Source organism: Mobula hypostoma, chromosome 10 (genome assembly GCF_963921235.1).
Source record: "Mobula hypostoma chromosome 10, sMobHyp1.1, whole genome shotgun sequence".
Lineage (NCBI taxonomy): Eukaryota > Metazoa > Chordata > Chondrichthyes > Myliobatiformes > Myliobatidae > Mobula > Mobula hypostoma.
The window spans coordinates 77,708,897-77,727,416 of NC_086106.1; the positions used below are offsets into that span (position 1 = coordinate 77,708,897).

The window sequence follows — 18,520 nt, forward strand, 5'->3', positions numbered from 1 at the left end:
TTTCCAGCATCTGCAGAATTTTCCTCGTGTTTGAGTTTTTAAATAGCATCGGTTGCGTGTTCAAAAGGCAGTGATTTTTGTCGCTGACAATTGGCAAGTAAAAAACAGTATGACAATTCAGGACTGTTTTGCTCACTGAGGCTTCAAGCATTCAGTCTTGGAAATGCCAGAAATGGCTGGGAGCGAAAATGTAAACGATTTCACCGCTTGAAGAGTTAGGACCTGTGAAGAATTTTACGGTATTTGCAATTATCTTGAATGTTGTAATTAAAAATGAAGATTTGGGCAGTACAATTATCAAAAGCGCTCTTTGAAGGCAGTTACATGCACTAGCTGTTTGCTGATTTTGTTAATTTACAATCAATCAAATGCACAATGAATGAATTCCTCCACTGATATCCATTTGGAACTAATTCACAGTTTTATAGTACTCTAATGATTTGGCTGTGCTCCAATTTATTCTGTATTTTATTTAAATACATAATTTGTTCTTCAATTAAGGTGAATTGGGACAGGGGCTTAATTGGACCAAAACGTACTGGTCATGGTCCCAATTAGCCAGAATCCACCAAAGGCAGAAATACTGTACAGGAAATCTTGTTTGAACCAGTGTTTTCTTAGCTCAGTATCTCTCCCTTTGGTTGTTCGAATATAGTGTCTATGTGAATTATGACCCATGAAAAGGAAGGTAGAACAAAAGGGAATAACCACACTCATTTAAGGACTTTGATCTTGCTATTTATTGCTATTTATTTACTATCTGCATTTGCAGAGTTTGTTTATAGTTACTGTTCTCTAGATTTGCTAAGTACGCCTGCGGAAAAAGAAACTCAGGGCTGTATGTGGTGACATGTATGTGCTCTGATAATAAATTTTTAATTTTACTTTGTCTTTAGATGAAGCTGATTGAAGTGGTTATCAGGAATGCAGCAGGCTAGGCCATGTAGGCAATATTTCCGGTATGATGCGCCCTGTTATGAGGTTCCTGCTGTAAAATATAGCTTATTTAATATTGAAACTGTTCAAACTTATTTAGAAGTGTTCCTGCTAAGTCAAAGTGTTTTCAACCTGACTTCTCCGACAGACTCTCAGGGTCCTATCTGATTCTATGGTTTCTATGGTAACCTATAGGACCTACAGGCTATATCATAGATGATGCAGGACTGGTGGCTTCAATGGTTAATAAGGTGGTACATTCCTTCCACCATTTACACAGAGTTTCTGTGTGCACACAAAGTACTGATTCAAAGGTTCTTGGTGTCATCTCAAATGCTTCTTCAACACTTGAAGCAGACATGGGCCAGAGATCCCCAGGAGTCATTTTTACAGAAACATTTTGAGGACATCCTTGCATCTTACTATGTGTCCATTTGGTAACCTTTTGCCATGAGAGAACTCAGAATAGTGTGTCTGTTTCAGGAGTCTAAAGTTGGGTTGGTGAATGTCATGGTTTGTTCAAAGGTGCAGCAGAGTGTGATTAGTGCCTCAGTGCTGGTGATGTTTGCCTGGGAAAGGACACTAATAATGATCTATCTCTCCTGTCAGTAGATTAGAGGATTCTGCAGAGATGTGGTAGTATGCAGAAGGCAGCGCTGAACTTAATTATCAATACCCTGTCTTCACTGACAGGTGATTCCTGCAACATGGGTATGGGAAGTGCTCCACATTTTCCAGTTTCTCGTCGTGTCAAAGGATGGTTATGTATTCTGGGAATCAGTCAGTAGATAATCTATATTTAACAGAAGTTAAGGGTTGGGGCGATCCTCTCTTTTGCTTCAGTGAACAAATCAATGATAAAACAGTAGATGATGGGCAGAAAGTGTGTAGGAGTCCAGAATGCAGCAATGGTCATTACATAAGTCGGTTCTAATGAGCTATCAAGGTTATTAGGCCTAAGCTTCTGAAGCTGCATCCCATTGAAAGCCCACAATTGGGATGACCTCATCCACAGCCGAGAAAATCAGCCCAGAGTGAACGAAACAATTCTAAAACACGAGGAAATCTGCAGATGCTGGAATTTCACGCAACACACACAAAAAATGCTGGTGAACGCAGCAGGCCAGGCAGCATCTGTAGGAAGAGGTACAGTCAACATTTCAGGCCGAGACCCTTCGTCAAGACTAACTGAAAGAAGAGGTAGTAAGAGATTTGAAAGTGGGAGGGGGAGGGGGAGATCGGAAATGATAGAAGATGGGGGGTGATGGGGGAGAGGGATGGAGCCAAGAGCTGGAAAGTTGATTGGCAAAAGGGATATGAGAGGATCATGGGACGGGAGGCCCAGGGAGAAGGAAAGGTGGGGGAGGGAACCAGAGGATGGGCAAGGAGTTATAGTGAGAGGGACAGAAGGAGAGAAAAGAGAGAAAAAAATGGGGAAGAATGAATAAATAAATAGATAGATAGATAGATAAATAAGGGATGGGGTACAAAGGGGAGGTGGCGCATTAACAGAAGTTAGAGAAGTCAATGTTCATGCCATCAGGTTGGAGACTACCCAGACGGAATATAAGGTGTTCTTCCTCCAACTTGAGTGTGGCTTCATCCTGACGGTAGAGGAGGCCGTGGATAGACATATCAGAATGGGAATGGGACGTGGAATTAAAATGTGTGGCCACTGGGAGATCCTGCTTTCTCTGGTGGATAGAGCATAGGTGTTCAGCGAAACAGTCTCCCAGCCTGCCAATATATAGAAGGCCACATCGGGAGCACTGGATGCAGTATATCACCCCAGCCGACTCACAGGTGAAGTGTTGCCTCACCTGGAAGGACTGTCTGGGCCCTGAATGGTGATGAGGGAGGAAATGTAAGGGCATGTGTAGCACTTGTTCCATTTTCAAGGATAAGTGCCGGGAGTGAGATCGGTGGGAAGGGATGGAGGGGATGAATGGACAAGGGAGTCACATAGGGAGCGATCCCTGTGGAAAGCTGGCGGGGGGGAGGGAAAGATGTGCTTAGTGGTGGGATCCTGTTGGAGGTGGCGGAAGTTATGGAGAATTATATGTTGGACCCAGAGGCTGGTGGGGTGGTAGGTGAGGACCAGGGGAACCCTATTCCTAGTGGGGTGGCGGGAGGATGGGGTGAGAGCAGATGTGCGTGAAATGGGAGAATTCTGACCTCAGTTTGTCTTGACATGAGATTCAATCCCACTACAGTATATTCAGACGATCCCACTGCACTCTATTCAGACAAGCCTTGTTGCCCCTCCTGGTTGATGAAAAGTTAATTAAAAAGAAGCCTTAGGAGCAAATGGTATCCCTGCTGAAGTTCTAAGCTTGGTAGTAAGAGTCACAATTACACAACAGTATTGAAAGATTAGATTAGATTATAAGGACACGCTGTACCAGAGGACATCAAAGACTTCAGGAGAGGAGACAAATCCAGCTTTGAAAACCACAAGTGGATTCTTCTGCTGCCTGTCACGGGGAAAGTCATCACTAGAGTCTTCCTCAACCATCTCTTCCCAGTGAGCTAAGAACTTCTCCTTGAATGACAGTGGGAATTCAATCCATCTAGAGCAGGGTGCCTGATAGTTGGCCAGCTACGTTGCACAAATGCCTGCAGCAGGAAGACTGCAATCACGTTCATCTAGCAGTAGATTTAATAACTACTGTAAGTTTGTAGTAATGAGCATGCCATAAACGATATTTTGAGATATCTGTAACAACTGTAACGTGATATGAAAATATCTGTGATTTCTAATGGTGACAAAGTCACAGGTACTGTTAATACCACCGAGGTTTGTAGTCTACATTCGTAATTGAAGGAAATACTAAATTTCAGTTGGAGATTAGTATAAGTAAAGATGCAAATTTTTCCCCATTCAAGTTCATGGACCCCAGATTAAGAACCTCTGATCTAGAGGCATGACTTAAAGAGAAATGAAGAACATTATGTCAACCTCTGTACATGGTCATTTTCAACCAGGCTACAAACTTTTACATCATCAGTCAGATGAGATTGTGAGGAATTCTCTTCAAATTTGGTAGCAGTAAAGCTTCGTTTTGCAATTGTTTCATGTTGCCATGCAAACTGAGATCCTAACCAATGAGTTAATAATAAGTTAATCCTAACCAGTGTTAATCTTAACACAGACCAGCATTGACCATCATTATTCCAACACTTGTCAATATTTCAGGCCACAATGCTACACATCACCTCTAACAAACTTTCCACTGGAGTGGAACTTATTGATGAGAATACTGAGAAGTTAAATCTATGTTTCCTTCACTCCAGAACGAAGATTAAATCAGCCTCTGTGTCTATTTGCATGCAATCAAAGGCCTAACTCCAAATCATCATTGACTTAATCACGTCATGCAACACTGTTATAGAACATTGTTCCAAAGATTGCTAAGGCAACGAGAACGTGCATTAACTGTATTAATATGGCATAGGTCAAAAAGCAAAGCTTGATTGTCAGTTAAATCAAAAAAAAATTATGTTAGCTTCAAAGGATGTGTTGAAATAGGATTATGCTTTAACATTTGAGACTGTGAAGGTCAGAGAGCTAATTAAGGGTGTAGAATTATGACAGATCATCAGGAAGAGGATAAGTACAGAAATGTGTGAACACAATGTGAAACATCAAACAAATAAATTCGGGACATAACACTGTTAAGAGATAGCGAGATCAGGATTAAAACATCCCCGGGGACATTTTCACTGAAGCAAAAGACATTTGTAACAGAACATAAGATAATTGTTGTGAAGTCCCCAGAACAGAGTAAGCTACAGTAGGTCTGTGTACGAGGCTAAAATTGCTCAGGAAACTAAAATATAAAATTTATAGAGAAAAGGTTTATTAAAAGAATGCAGACCAAAAAAAAACCAACAGCAACACAGGAGCAGGAGGAGCTGAAGCCAACAGCAGACAGTAAGGGGATAAGAAACCATTTAGAGGCAAAAGGCAAGGAGTTCAGCTTGCCCTTTTCTCTCCAGAGTATCTGAGGTTTGAGGAACAGACTATGACAGAGGTCTTAAGTATTGCTTCTTGTACTGTATTTAAATAAAAAATAAATTCACAGTGCTTGTACTGAAGATGCTAATGCCCGTCATAATTTGTTTGAATAGTCTTTTGAATTAGAACAAAATAGGCATCTTGGAAATAATAAAATCTGCAGCAGTCAGAAACGGAAAATATTACACAGCCAGGTTAATTTTGCTGTGGACTTATTGTCTCTGCACAAAGAACCAATAATCTGAATGCCTCCTCTGCTGGGATTGTCAATCTCCCCTCCCAAAAACTGTGTCTTCCCTAATTGGTGTGCTGAAGTGCAGTATAATTTATATGAAGTTGAAGAGAAGGTTTAGCCTCTTGTCTTGTACACAGGTGATCATAGTATCCCTCAGCAACACAAGGCTGTTAGAGATCTTTCTGTCAGATACTTCATTGGCCTGGCCAGAATTGACCCTGACCCTGTTGGTAATGACCCTAAACAGAATCTTATCACCGGCATTTAGAAACAAAATTGGTCATCAATTCTTGATTTTAATCAGCTCCCATTTATTCTTGTAGATTAAAGTGATGATTCCCTTCTAGGTGGACACTAATATACTTCTGGAAGGCAGCATTTTCTGCGAGTGTGTGTCCATCCAGTCCCTCAGGGTCGAGTTCAACGTCATCAGTCTGCTGTGTACATACATCTACTGATGCTTCTGGACACATCTTCAGTGATGCTTTCAGAGAGCTACTTCTCTCAAAGAGCTAAATGGCTTTTCTCTCCCCATTGTAAGTCTATATCTGATTTGTGGCCTTTTGTTCCTTGTCCAGCAAGACACCACACTGGAACATAGGGAGCTTGTAATGGCTTCACTATCTGCTGAAGGAACTCAGCAGGCCAGGCAGCATCCATGGAAAAGAAAATCACAGTTGACGTTTTGGGCCAAAACCCTTCGGCAGGACCGGAGAAAGACTGGACACTCCAGTCCTGCTGAAGAATTTCAGCCCAAAACGTCGACTGTGCTTTTTTCCATGGATGCTGCCTGGTCTGCTGTTCATCCAGCGTTTTGTGTGTGATGCTTGGATTTCCAGCATCTGCAGATTTTCTCTTGTTTGGCTTCACTATCTGCCAGCTTTGTGTTGTTCTGCCCAGTATGAGGACTTGTTGATCTGAGAACATCTGACTATGAATTTATAATGGAAGTATTCTCCTCCTCCTCCTACACGAAGGAGTAAAATATTCATGTGTGTATCAATGATGCTGAGGTCAAGAGGGTTGAAAGCTAGAAGTTCCTTAGAGTTAACATCACCAATAGTTTGTCATGGCCACCAACTTCAGTAAAACCTGTGTGGATGAATGTGTGCCTACAAAAACATACCGTACATTCCCAAATCAAAAGCCATGGATGAACCAGGAGGTTCGTAGTCTGCTAAGGACTAGATCTATGGCAATTAAGTCTAGCAACCCAGGTGTGTACAAGAAGACCAGGTATGACTTGCAGAGGGCTATTTCAAGAGCTGAGAAACAATTCTGAGAGAGTTTAGAGGCAACATCAGATGCATGTCAAATCTGGCGGGGTTTGTGGGCTATTACTTCCTACAAAGCAAAACTCAACATCATGAATGGCAGTGATGCTTCACTCCCAGACGAGTTCAACGCCTGTTATGCTTGCTTTGAAAGGGAGAACAAAACTACAGCTGTGAGGAGCCCTGCATCACCTGGTGACCTGTGACCTCCGTCTCAGGGGCCGATGTCAGGCTGTCCTTCAGGAGGATGAATCCTTGCAAGGTGGCAGGTAAGGCTCCGAAAACTTGTGCCAACCAACTGGCAGGGGTATTCAAAGACATTGTTAATCTTTCACTGCTACGTTTGGAAGTTCCCACCTCTTCAAAAGGGCAACACTTATACCAGCAGTGTGAGCTGCCCGAACAACTATCGCCCAGTAGCGCTCATGTCTACGTGATGAAATACTTTGAGAGGTTGGTAATGGCTAGAATCAACTCCTGCCTCAGCAAGGACCTGGATCCACTGCAGTTTGCCTATCGCCATAATAGGTCTACAATCGATGTGGTCTCAATGGCTCTCCATATGGCCTTGGATCACCTGGACAATACTAATACCTATGTTAGGAAGCTGTTCACCGACGATAGCTCAGCATTTAACATCATCATTCCTACAGTCCTGATCAAAAAGCTACAGAACCTGGACCTCTGTACCTTTCCCTGCAACTGGAGCCTCAACTTCCTAATCGGAAGACCACAATCTGTGTAGATTGGGAATAACATCTCCACCTTACCAGCGATCAACACTGGCACACCTCAGGGACGTGTGCTTAGCCCACTGCTCTACTCTGTCTACACCCATGTCTGTGTGGCTAGACATAGCTCAAAAGCCTTCTATAAATTTGCTGATTATACAACCATTGCTGACAGGATCTCAGATGGAGACAAAAGGGCATACAGGAGCGAGATATACCTGCTAGTTGAGTGGTGTCACATCACCAGTAAGACCAAAGAGGTGATTGTGGGCTTCAGAAAGGGTAAGCTGGTAAAATGAGAGAACACAAACCAATCCTCACAGAGGGATCAGAAGTGGAGAGAGTGAGCAATTTCAGGTTCCTGACTGTCAGTATCTCTGAGGATCTAACCTGGTCCGAACATATTGATGCAGCTATAATGAAGGCAGGACAGTGGCTGTATTTCATTGGGGGTATGAGGAGGTTCAGCTTGTCACCTAAAACACTGAAAAACTTCTACAGATATACCATGGAAAGTATTCTGTCTGTCTGCATCACCACCTGGTATGGGGAGGTGGTGGGGGGGGGGGCTGCTACTGCACAGCATTGAAGGAAGCTGCAGAGAGTTGTAAAATTAGTCAGCTCCATCACAGGTTCTAGCCTCCGTACTATCCAAGGCATCTTCATGGAGCGGTGCCTCTGAAAGATGGTGTCAATCAGTAAGGACTCTCACCACCCAGGACATGCCCTTTTCTCACTGTTACCATCAGGTAGGAGGTACAGAAGCCTGAAGGCACACACTCAGTGATTCAGGAACAGCTTCCTCCCCACTGCCCTACAATTTCTAAATGAACATTGATCCCATGAACACTACCTCACTACTACTTTTAAATTTCCGTTTTTAAAATTTAATTATTTAATATACATATATACATAGTGTAATTCAGTTTCTTTTCTGTATATATCAAGTATTGCATTGTACTGCTGCTGTAAAGTTAACAAATTTCACGACATATGCCGATGATATTAAACCGGATTCTGATTCTGGTTCTTAGACACCACAATCACAAGGCGCTGCTGGACATTAAGAAATTAAAGTTCTGCCGACCTACCCCATCAGTGAGTTGCTCGGTGGCAGAGAGGCTGGACATGGCGTGGATCGTGCTGCTGCCTGCATCAGAGACGTGTCGGAGGAGTCGGTTTGCAGAGGAGGTGTACTGTCTAACAGCGACTGATCACCTTAGTTGCTATTCCTGTGATCACAAGACCCTGCTGGACATTGTTAATGTGGAATGCTGCGAGCCCAGTTCACTGATTTATTGGTAAACAGTAGGGAGCTGCATGGCCTTAGTTGGAGTGACGACAAGGCCTCAGGCCACAGTGTCGCCTGTTTACAGCCACCCAGGAAGGAGGCATCGGAGTCGGTGTGCTCCACCAGAGGCGGTGTGGCGTGGCGTCCCAGCTGCCCCCAGTGTTCACTCGGCAGAAAAGCAGCTGCATTGTGTTCGACAGCAGACCGTGCAACATTCATGGACTCAGGGTCCTGGACTGTATTTTACTGATATCTTAAGTATGTTTCCTATCTCATACATGGCTTGTGCTGTGTGTGACTGTCGGTACTGTGTCTTACACCTTGGCCCTGGACCATTCCCTCAACCACTTTGTTGGTATTCATGTATGGTTAAATGACAAATGAACTTGAACTTGGTAGATCAGCTGCTTGAGTGGAGTCACAGCAACAGCACTTAACAGAAGACCAAGGAATTGATTGAGGGCTTCAGGAAGATGAAGTTGAAGAAACACACACCAGTCCTTCTTGAGGGATCAGAAGTTTCAACATCTCTGAGGATCTATCCTGAGCTCAACATATTGATGCAATTACAAAGAAGGCACAACAGCAGCTATATCTCATTAGGAGTTTGAGGAGAATTGGTATTTCCCAAACGCACGCACAAATTTCTACAAATGTACCATGAAGAGCATTTTAACTGGTTGCATCACTATCTGGTATGGAGGGGCCACTGCACAGGACCAGAAAAAGCTTGTAAACTCATCATGGCACTAGCCTCGCCAGCATCCAGGACACCTTGAAAAGGCAATGGGTTAAAAGTTGACGGCTCGGAAAGGCGGCATGTATCATTAAGGACACTAATTGCCCAGGACATGCCCTCTTCTCATTGCTGCTATCAAGGAGGAGGTACAAGAGCCTGAAGACACACACTTAACATTTCAGGAACAGCTTCTTCCCATCCACCATCAGATTTCTGAATGGACAATGAACCCATGAAGGCTACCTCTGTCTTTTCCCTCTCTTTTTGCATTACTTATTTAATTTAGTTTTCTTTTCCTATATATAGTTAATGTAATGTATAGTTTTTATTATTATATATTGCAATCTACTGATGTTGCAAAGCAACAAATCTCATCACATATGCCAGTGATATTAAATAAGATTCTCAATCTGAAAACACACCAGTGTCTTTAATTCCTCAAGAGGCTGAAGAAAATTGGCATGTCCCCGTTGACCTTTATCAGTTTTTATAGATGCACCATAGAAGGCACCTTGTCAGCTGTGGTACTTCTCCTTGTACCAGTATATATTAGACCTGACCAATACCCATCTCCCGGCCAACAGCACCAAAATAAGTTATTTCATCACCATCACATTGTTGTCACAGCTTATCATGTACAATTTTATCGCAACAGCTTGCACATTAAAGAAAAACTAAACCAAAAAAAATTCATTGAATTAAAGTGCTTTGGAGCATTTTGGTACCTTGAAAGATACCATACAAATGGAGGTCTTTCTTTTTTCCTCAGTAATATTTGTGTCTTTTTATCAATTGATTTAATCCAATGCCTATTGAAGTAATAATACCTGGGCAAAATTAGAAGATGGACCAATAGCACGGCCTGTAGCAGAGATGCTAGTGCCAGAATCATGGATAGAAAAGGTCTGGAGTGATATGAGCAAAATGCAGGCAAATGGAACTAGCCCAGGAAAGCACCTTGGTCAGTATGAACAAGTTGGGCTGAAGGCCCAAGGCTGTGCTGTCTAACTCTATCAATCTAATATCAGCTGCAGTGCCCGTAATAACAGTACTCAGTCCGGTGGTGGGTCAATTCACACAGCTGTAGTGGTATCCGACTGAACATGTGCCACAGGTAGTGACAAGCTCTCTATTCTTTCCCTGGTACGCAGACAGGTACAGGCTTCTGGTGCCTCTGCACGTTCTGTGGAAATAGTCTATTTTCAGATGGAGTTTCCTGACTTTCTGTAAGCGACTACCCTGACAATCACAAAGTTTCTAATAATACAGTGCTGATATCATGTTACCATCCATTGAATGAAATAAGAGAATGCGTTCTTTTTAATTCAGATTGTCAGTGTCTGCAGTTTGTCTTATTCAATTACACATTGAATGAATAGCTCAGTAGATACTCACTACTGTCAGTTGTAGCACACTCAGTGTTTTCAAAGTCCTTAAAAACAACAAGAAAAGCTTAACTTAAGAGAACTGAACTGCTAGATCTACTGATACCATTCCTGATGCTCACAGTATAGAGTTTTTAGTTTCCATTTTTAACTATACAGATGTAAATAAGTGTTATGATTTTGACATTATAACAACATCCCATTAGCGGGGATCATGACTTCTCTGGAACTGATCACTAGCTCAACTTCAGATAAAAATGATATTGGATTTAAGTGCTCTTAAAAAAAGAACAAAACAACATTTTTCAATTTCTGTGCATTAATATTGTTTATACTAGAGGCAAAGGACAGCATTCATAAAATACCAGTCTAATTGAACATTATCTAAGTGTTGGAAAAGTCTTTGCCCTAGGATATAATCTGCTTTTTCTGTTGAGTCAGGTTACTTCATTCCCAGTGGGGTCCAATTATTCCTTTCTCTTGTAACAGTGCTAGTGTTTTCTTTCATTATTCTGAAATTGATTGAAGGTAAAATTACAGGTATCCTTTAGCTGCATGGTTTTATATTGCCTGTCTTTGTAGAACATATCAGATAGAAAATTTAACCACACACAATACAGACATCCCACCCTGCAAAAACTTATTTCAGGGAGGTAGCACCATCAATTTGCGGGAGACTCCCGGAACTTCCCGGAGAGATGGGATGTCTGTAATAGAGTAGCTCCTTAGCAGCTAGCCAGCTAGTTTAAATAATGTTAGCTATGCTAATGAACGAATGTCACCTGTTAAACTCACCTCAGCATGTCTTTTACAGTCTTAACCCACCATGGGCAATAGAAAAGTCACTGTTGCAAACAGTGCAGTGAGCAACACTGTCATTATTTTTGACCCCGATTAGGCAGGGGTACACTTTAGGGTAGTCTGGGGTGGCGTACGTTTTATATTTTCTTTTTTTGGAACACTCTGCCATGGCGTTCTCGCACTCTCTCTCGCTCGCTCTCAAAAAAATCGATTTCCAGGATATTGTATATAACTTGCGGGCATCAGGGAGCCACTATCAATATGTGGGAGACACCCGGAACTTCCGGGAGAGGTGGTATGTCTGCACAATAGTCTCATTTCTTTAAGAGAGAGTTAGCCAGAATGTAATGTTCCCTAAAAAATCGTTAAGAAAACCATTTCTTTACAAGTATCTTCAAAATGACACTTTGCAAACTCTTTATGGGCAAAGATATGCTCCTTTTTTTTAAGCCGGGGTTTCTTCCTTGCCACTCTTCCATAAGTACTCCTTTTGTGCAAGGCCTTGGAGATTTTGGAGCCATGATCTTCACCTCCATTTGTAGCCACTGACGTCTACAGCTCACTTAGAATGACTATTGGCATCACAGTAGCTTCTCTTAAAAGTTCCATTCTTCTCCGGCAACTAAGTTTAGAGGAGCAGACTGATCTAGACAGTGCAGCTGTAGTTTCATATTTTTTCTGTGTTTTCATGATGGACTCCGAGATACGTCCAGTGTCTTGTACCCTTTCCCAGATTTGTGCTTCTCTATTATCATTCTCCTGATGAGTCTTGAATGCTCTTTTACTTTCATTTTGGTTTGGTCTGTTGAAAATCTACCATATTCTTGGACCTTATGAGGGGGGATGGGGTATTTATTCTTATGAATCCATTGAAAACAGCTTTTCCACATCAACAAATTGGATGAGTAGGTAAGGTAATTAATATACAGTTTTGCACCTGATGCAAGTTAGCATAGTAATTACAAATGGGATGAATACTTTTTCAGCCTCATAATTTTGGTTGTTAATATTTAGTAAATTGTTGGCAGGTTTTGGAACTTTTCTTCTGATTTGACATGATTCACAATGTTTCATAGATCAGCTCCAAAAAGTCCTACTTCAATATATTTTAAATTTAGAAAATGAGACAATGAAATGTGAAAATAGTTGGGGGGGTTAAATACTTTTTCAAGGCACTGTAGTTGTAAAAGCAGTAGAGATCACAAAGAATTTTATCCTATTTGTTTAGTTCACGTTGTTGCTGCTCTGCGAGTGAAAGTGAAAGAATACCCCAGATTCATATGGTCTTTGTTGGATTTCTAACCGTAATCTTCCAATGTTTTATTTGTACTTTTCATGGATTTTCTCGATACTCTTGGTCTCTTTTGTTTTGATAATAAATGAAAATAAACTGGAAATAAATATTTTTTATTAATTCCAAACATTGAAATCTTTAAAAATTGAGATAAATAATTTGTAATGAGCCAACAGATATGTGGACAAAGGAATCCCTAACCAGCCATATTGCTACCTCAGGATCTATGCCTGAACATATCAAAATACTTCTGTAGTCAGCATTAGTGATTCATGAGAATATTCAGTAGAGTCTTCAATTGAAGTCTTGACTAAGATTTTGGTTGTTTGTTTTAATGTTTCTTTCTGTAACTGACTTCAAATTATGCCTGATATTGCTTCCTTGAAATGCCTTTAAATCGGGGTACCCAACCTGGGGTCCGCAGGATTCTTGGTTAATGATAGGGGTCCATAACATTTGAGAAAAAGGTTGGGAAGTCCTGCTTTAGATGTTTTTACTATGTAATTTTATTAATATATCTTTGCATTTTTGAGAAGTAATGCATCATGAGATAATGAGACCTTTCTTTTGGCTTGATCCTGATAGCAGCCAGCGTTTTCCTCACCTGGATCACAGGAGCTGAGTCTTAACATGTCCTCAGCTGATAATCTCTCCTAACCTGAATCAAGAATAGCCTTCGGCAGGGAATAGGTAACATTGTCTGCGGACTCCCTGCAGCTGGAGTTTTGGTATCACAAGTAGTTTTCACATAATCCTATCGCTCACATTGTGAACAGTTTAGCCACGTTTCTGTCCCATAACAACATTTCTGTTTTTGATGAACTGCAGTTGTTTAACAGCTAATGCCTTGCCAAAACTTGCAAGTCCTAGCCATGTGTGCTGCAGACCAAGGCAAGATTTATCTGTAAAGTGATATTTATAGTCTGCAATTGGAATAAAAATATGTGTGAATCTGAATAGAAATCTCATGTACACAAAACTTTCAATATTGCAAAACTGGTTGACTCATGATTGCCTTTCAAACATATGAATGGCAGTAAGTTCATGCTGTTTATTCTCAAAACAACATTGCACTGCAGGAGATTCTCTCAGCATATGACACAACATATGCTTCCAGACTAACAGAAACATATTTGCGGCTAAAGTTATTTTTAGCTCTGCGTCTGCAAATTTTTGCAGACCTGACAGAATTTTGGCCTATATCCAGTCAACACCACATCTCCAACCAGATGAGGGAATGCTGTCAAATAATGGATTTCTGTCTTCCTGTATTCTGTGGAGACAGAACTTTTTGTTCATATGATAACTTTTCCAACTTCCATTGTCTCAGTTGATACGATGCACCATTGGACCAACATGCAGCACTATGCTGGATTCAGCTGGCTGAGTGCTTCAGGGGCACCACAACAAGTCTTCAGCACTTTCTGTAAAGGAGAACAAAAAATCAGGGGCACCCATTCTCCTAATGTCTTGGCAATGACCCTGGATTCTGATTGTCAAGTTTAATTTCCATCAATTGAATCAACAACATGACAGTAAATGAAAGAAGGTAAGAACACAGAGAACCGTAGCAGGCACAGAGCATATGGCCCCCCTTCAGTCTGCTCTGTCATTTAATAAAGTCATAGCTGATGTTATCTTGGCTCCATTTCACTTTCCCACATGATGCCTTGAATCCCCTATAGTCCAGAAATCTGTTGTTCTCAGCTTTGAATATAGTCCAAAATTCTTTGAGTAGAGAATTCTCAAGATTCAAGACTGAAGAAAAAGTCTTCCTTTTTCTCTGTCTTAAATAGTTGTTCTGAGCTAAACATGGGAAAATGTGACTAGCTTCGATGGGAATTTTGGTTGACGTGGATCAGCCAGGATGAATGGAATGTTCCTGTGCTGGAGGTAGATAGATAGATAGATATTTTATTGATCCCAAAGGAAATTACTGTGTTGCTGTAGCACTACAAGTGCACAGATATATTAGAAGAGAAGTAAAGAAAGAATGAAAAATAGGTTACCTCAAACAGTCTAATGGGGGGGGTCATAACATCCCGGGCTATAGATTGATGTATTATAGAGCTTAATGGCTGAGGGTAAGAATGACCTCATATAGCACTCTGCAGCAGCGCAGTTGTTTTAGTCCGTTACTAAAAGTGCTCCTTTGTTCAGCCAAGGTGACTTGCAGAGAGTGAGAAACATTGTCCAGCATTGCCAAGATTTTCTGTAGGGTCCTTTGTTCTACCACAGTGTCCAGTGTGTCCAGCTTGACTCCTATAACAGAGCCAGCCTTTCTCATCAGTATATTAAGCCTGTTGGTATCACCCCTATTGATGCCATAGCACACCACCACATAGAAGATTGTACTGGCGACAACAGACTGGTGGAATGTGTGAAGGAGAGGCCATTAGTCTCTTTAGCAAGTAGAGGTGACTCTGGCCCTTCTTGTAAACTGCCTCTGTGTTGGTGCTCCACTCAAGTCTGTCATCCAGGTGCACTCCCAGGTACTTTAGGTCCTCACCACATCCACATCCTCACCATCAATAGTAATGGAGAGCACTGCAGGCCTACTCTTTCTAAAGTCCGTTACCAATGTAATTCTATGTCTCTGTATTGCCTAGTTCCAGATTTCCCCATAATACCAAACATTTCTTGGCATCTACCTTGTCAGTTGCCTTCAGAATAATACATTTTTCATTAAAGTAATTTTTTAATTTTCTAAACTCCGCAGAGCACAGCCCCAACCTTCTCAGACCTTCCTTAGAATTCTGATGTAGGAGAACATGACAGAAAATGCTGGGTATATTCAGGGGTGCAGTGCCAATTTTTTAGGTGCCGGAGCTGTATGATGGGTGATTGATAAGTTTGTGGCCTAAGGTTATACAGCTCTCGTTACATGCACGTGCAGCTCAACTCTTTGAGTGATTATGCAGAAAATTTGAAGTTAATAACTTTCATGGTATTTTCTGTTTCAGATAATTGACAATTGTCAGGTTTTCTAAAATTGACTCCTTCCACCTTAGGCCACAAACTTATCAATCACCCCTCATATGTCACCCCCAATTTGTGTACCTGCTCATTTCATATACTGGGCAACTTCCTTGCCCCATTCATGTAATGAGCAGGTACACAAATTGGGTGTGACATATATATGAATAGGGCTTCTTATAATGTCAAGCACTAAACCAAGATGAAAGAAATATATGAATTCCAGAGCTCCACAGCTTTTGTCAGTTTTACTGTTATCAGTCTCTTGTACGTTATTCTTGTTACACTCCTCAGCTTGTTTACGAAAGAAAGAAATTAACATTGTTTGCTTAGAAGCCATAGTGAGAAAAATTTACTTTTGTATTCGTGACCACCACAGACGTAGCCTTACTAATATGACTGAGTCAAAGCAGACAGCAGGGCCCGCAGCACTTAGCCGTGTTCCTAAGCAGGTATAAAAATAACAGAAATAAAGCAAATAAGCTTTTTACACTTTTAGCCGCCTAAATTGGAACCAAGTAATCAAGTATGAAAAAAGAACGTCTAATGAACTATTGCTAAAGCCACGAACATTGCTGAATATTAGTATCGAAAGCGGTAGGTTAGCAACTCTGCCTCGTACCGTTTCTCTCACAGAAATGGTTGGACAGGAAGCGTACCTGTGAGTGTCGATACTCACAATATCCTCACACGTCAGGTATTACATGGTTAGACCAATACAGATCCTGTTTAGTCTTTAAATATATAAAAAGTTAAAGAAGCTTGAATCTTTACATAAATTATTATCGTATCTATACGAATAAAAAATATCATATTTTGGAAGTGACAAATGTTAACGGGGAGGAGAGCAACTATTTGGGAGGTTTGAAGATGCATTTTGTCTCATTCATTGCCTCACTAAATTACTCTTTTTCCTATCAACACAAAGAGAAAAACAGCCTCTTTCCAATCAACTACAGTTGGTGGAGCTCGGCCAAGGGGTTGATCCACTATTAGTGATAGTTGAAATGACGTAAAACTAGCTTATAGCCTAGAAATCTTTTTTTTCCCATTTGGCTTGTAAAAAAAAAACTAAATTCACTTTATCCAGGTGTAGAAGAGGATTTTGGACGATTACCTTGAATATTTCATCAAAATCAGGCCGAAGATAAGGGAGCAGTGAATTTTTCTTTCATTATTTTCGACTTTTAACCTTAGGTTTGGATGTTCATTCCTTGCTTAATATAGCTCCTAGCTGGAATCCAATGATACCCATTCGAAAGAGCGGAAAAATGCTCACACTTGTGTACAGTCGTCCCTCGGCTGGAGAGAGACTGAGGATCTGTGAAATGGCGGGAGGCTACAGCAGGGTATGCTGGGAAAACAACGGGTCGGGCGAGGATGATTTTCACAAATACCTAAATAAAAAACAGTCACAGCCTCAGGATTTCACCAAAAACGATCAAATATCCTATCCTAATGTTATTAGTGGTATTTTCCCCACCAGCCACCACCCCCTCTCCCCAACCCCTGCTTCCGTAAAATTCCCTCTATTTAATATGCAGCCGCTGTTAAATTCCCGGCTTGTTTATTTTGACTTTTTTTTCACAGAGGTGCCGGAGCAGTGCTCCGGTGAGTTCCGGCAGCACCGCACCCCTGGGTCTATTCATAAAGTCAGTCCGCATCTAGTGAAAAAGAAGCAGAGTTAACATTTGAAGATGGGTGATATTCAAGCTTCAGAAAGATTCCTACATTTAACCTGACTACTTCACCCCCACCCCCCCCATATGATATCTGTCAAACTGAAACTCTGAAGGAAACCCTCACAGCTGCTGTGCTCGAACATTGTCTAAAGGAAGAACAAACAATCTGCTGGAGAAACTCAGCAGGTCGAGGACACATCTGTGAGGGGTAAGGAATTTGTCAACATTTTGGGTCAAAACTCTGCATCAGGACTGAGGGTGAAGAGGCTAGCTCACCAGGCTTCTGGGGTGATTGATGGACTGAGGAGGGGTGTAAGATGGCAGGCAGGTCGTGCCAGGTAAGTGGGCCATAAATGGAAAGACCAGAGGTGGATCAAAAATGTTGGGAGATAAGTCATCCCATTTTTTACCCCTTTCCATACACCCTTCAGCCCTCTTCACCCACCTTTGCTCCCACCCCCTGGTTCTATTCACCTGTTTCACACCCAGGTCTTCCTCTTTCCCGGTCACTCCCATCTGGTTCAATCTGCCATTTACCTCTCCCCTTATAGTTCCCATTCTCCCTTGAGTTCTTCCTGCAGGTTATTTGTTGCTCCTGATTCCAGATTCTAGAATCCCCAGTGTCTGAATCATCTCAAGGAGCTGCTGTCAGAGTGCACCAACACTTCTCCTTTAAAACAAATAATGTTCTGCACATCAACAGCTCGAACTAAATCTGCTCCACTATTATCACCAATATCCACCATACTTTATCTCAAATACAGCAATCAAGGAACACAAAGAAATGACGAGCACCACACACAAAGTGCTGGAGGAACTCAGCAGGCCAGGCAGCATCTATGGAAAAGAGTAAACAGTCGACGTTTTGGGTTGAGACCCTTCTTCAGGACTGAGAGGGAAGGGGTGAAAAATTAATCTGCTGGAAGTCTGAACCAGAAGAGAAAAGCTTATGAAAGTTACAAAAAAACTGTGTAATGATAGAGATCTAGAAAATTATATGGCTAGCAGGAAGGAGTTTAGGAATGAAATTAGGAGAGCCAGTAGGGGCCATGAGAAGGCCTTGACGAGCAGGATTAAGGAAAACCCCAAGGCATTCTACAAGTATGTGAAGAGCAAGAGGATAAGACGTGAGAGAATAGGACCAATCAAGTGTGACAG

The 18,520-nt window shown here is 41.6% G+C and overlaps 1 long non-coding RNA gene across 1 annotated transcript; it reads left to right on the forward strand.

Moving 5' to 3' along the window:
• LOC134353337 (uncharacterized) lies at window positions 1-9,589 on the forward strand. The gene is made up of 3 exons (XR_010019589.1): window positions 1-239; window positions 6,618-6,732; window positions 8,229-9,589. It is a non-coding gene; the product is annotated as an uncharacterized LOC134353337 (long non-coding RNA).
• The last annotated feature ends 8,931 nt before the right edge of the window (window positions 9,590-18,520 follow it).